The sequence below is a fragment of the Pygoscelis adeliae genome, unplaced genomic scaffold (genome assembly GCF_000699105.1).
Source record: "Pygoscelis adeliae isolate BGI_AS28 unplaced genomic scaffold, ASM69910v1 Scaffold96, whole genome shotgun sequence".
In the NCBI taxonomy this organism is placed as follows: domain Eukaryota; kingdom Metazoa; phylum Chordata; class Aves; order Sphenisciformes; family Spheniscidae; genus Pygoscelis; species Pygoscelis adeliae.
In genome coordinates, this window is record NW_008824935.1 from 1420818 (window position 1) to 1423892 (window position 3075).

Genomic DNA, 3075 nt, shown 5'->3' on the forward strand with positions numbered 1-3075 from the left:
AATTTTACCACTCCGTGGCGCCAAACAATTAAAAAGAGGTTGTGCTTTTAAAGGGAAGCCATGGACCTTCTCAGAAGCCGTATTTTTCTTATGTAGAAAAAGCCTTTATTAGTAACTGAAGTAACCATACATTTTTCCATTCAAAAGTACCAAAGCACAAATACTAGAGGCTATTTAGATAAGATGCCATTTTTCTGTCACTGAGAGACAAGCCGTAGCCTTCAAACAGCAACATTTTAAGACACGTCATGGTACTAACAGGAATTGAACAGGAATGATCTTTCTCCCTTCCCCTCCTCCACTTAAACAAAACGTTTAAAGCCGTTTTTTGTCAAGAAAGAGCAAGTGATACTTTTTAATTAATTTGAACAGTATCTGAAGACGGTCTAATTTCTTTCTATCACAGTTTTGTAATTGCAACTAGCATGAACAGTATTACGGGAACTTTTTTTCTATCGCAACTCTCAAATATACACGTCATCCTTTCAAAGAATCCACACAGAAATTAACTTACAGAAGATACTGCCTAATCTAAGGTTTTGGAATCACAAGATGTTTTCTGGAATATATTTTCCAATTGTAGACATACATACCACTCTAAAATACCTAAACTTAAATGGTTGCAACGTTTATCTATGTGAGAGAGAACCAGAAAAAGCCCCATTTGTCATGACGGCGGTAAGGTTCTGATCCAGCATGTCAGAATCACGTTCCATGTACTAAGGAAAGTCTCATAAAACCCCACATTTTTCATTCTAGTTGCAGGTTTGACGATAACTTGGGCATCTCTGAAATGGAGCTAGTGGCATTCCTTGGCTTCCACACTCTAGGTCAGATGTTTTGCAATACAGTGTTCATAATACTTCAAAACAAGTAAGGTTATTGTTTAATAAGACAACCAGAAACTTAGAACTTACTTTCTTGCATTAAAGTCAATTATGGACAGTAAAAACCATACAACACGCACACCTTCAGTGTGCACCTAACTCTCTGAGAGGGGCAAATATTTCATGGTGTTTTGACTTTGGTTTATTTCAGGAGCGAGCCAGCTACCAGAGGTGATCATTCCAAGGTGCAAATACCCAGTCTAGCAGTTTGCTTCTACAACATAGTGCGTAGCACTGGTATTTTTTGCATTTTCTGCACATATTTGCAAGGTTTATTGCACATAATCCAATAATAAATCCTCGGATTTATTATTGCTTGTACGTAACTTCCATTAGTGACAACAGCAAGGAGAAACATCTCTCTTCGTGAGACTGCGGTTGTGTTTACAATAGTTTTCTGTGCTTATGTCATGCCTTTGCCTTTCCCCCTTGCATTCTAGTTACAAAACAAAGTTGTATTTTGTTCTATGCGTCCCAGTTGTTACCAATTACCAGTTGTTCTGCTGGCAATTTTATTCCCTTCAGTAACTGAACACAGGTTCTAGCCACATCTACATATTTCACAGATAAGGGCAGTTCAGAGGAAATCCTCAATATCCCTATTCCTTCTTCCAGCATATTTTTCTCATGCCTTTTTACCCATCAGCATCGAGAGCTGCGTGACTGCAGAGCATTTTTATTATCTGAGGCCAAAGAAAATGTCAATCCACAAAACAAACAGAAAGAAACACTCATTTAGTGAACAGGCTTTGCTCTCCCTCTTGTGGTCTAAGCATGTCATTCACGTAGCCTTCGCTTTTCCTTACCTCCGTGCACTCTGAATTCAAATGCCCCCTGCAATCCTGGGTGTATCTAGAGAGAACATGTCACTATTCAAGGAAACGATATGGCCCAAGTTTTCATTAAGCACCAATGCTAAATCGTTTTTTATAGCGTTTGTTAGGAACCAAATTATGATTTTTAGTCTTTTGCCTAAATCTTTTAATCTAAAAAAAAGTTTTTTGTTTTTAATATAGCTTGAACGCTCTAGACGGGAGATAGCAGAGAACAGTTCACTTCTCGCTATACCAGCAATCACGTTTTTAATATGCTTTTCAGGGGCAAGTGTTCAAAAAATACATGAGGCACTTAGGAAAGTACCAGCAAATGAAGCAGTTTCAGTGAAGTTGTTTGGATACTTTAAGGTCACTGCAAGTGGAAAATTGGAGGCTGTACTGAACTGAATAGGAAAAAATGAAATTGTGTGTATAACCAGATGGGGAACACTTGAGCTTTTAAGACCTTTATTTTTTTTGCAAACAACAAAAAAAAGCACTTTCATCGACTCACAGATGATTGTGAAAGCGCAGTTTACACATGACGACTCTGCACACCTACATTAGAAATAAACACGGGGAGAATGGTGAAGTGTGGTCTGTTTATGCACCAGAAGAATCCGTAAAACATTTTGCCTCCCTAAATCATAACCCAAACAAAATACAATCTCTAAATCTCAGTCCAAATCAACGTGTGTTATGAGGAAAATCCTGTACATGCCAGACAAGCGACATACTACTTTTTCCAAATACTTTTTAATACTTCAGGCAGTCTTTTAGAAGAGACCGAGACGGCTGGTTACCCGAGATGTACTCACAGCTCTTTTCAGCCGGAGGGGATGAAGAGCCTGCTGCCAACATGACTCACCAGCACGCGCACCTGCTGCTTCACCCCGGCCAGTACTAAAATGCAGTGTGTCATTACCTATTGGACACAGCAGCTCTGCAAGGCCAGTTCATCCCATAGTATCCCCACCACTGCCCTTGTGACTGCACGGTTCCAACCCTCCGGTTTATACCTGACACACGGCCTTCCACAAAAGGTGAAATTTAAATCGCTGTACGCTCCAATGTTGGAGCTAATGAACTTCAGGACAAGTGGATGCTTCTTCCTAACGCAGCCTCCCCTTCAGAAATTCACACAAAGTCAGAGGAAAAACTCCTAATTTTCAAAGGAACTTAAAAAAACTGGGATGGGGAAGGGGGTAAAGGCAGGCCGTCCCTTCCGACGAGGGGAGCGGAAGGAGGCGAAGCTTGGTGCGCAGCCCACCCCGTGCTGCACCCACCTGGATCCCCTCCGCCTGGAGGAGCCGCCAGGCTCCCGCCAGCCTTCCCCGCACAGACCAGGCCGTGCCGCGGTTCCGGAGGGTGGC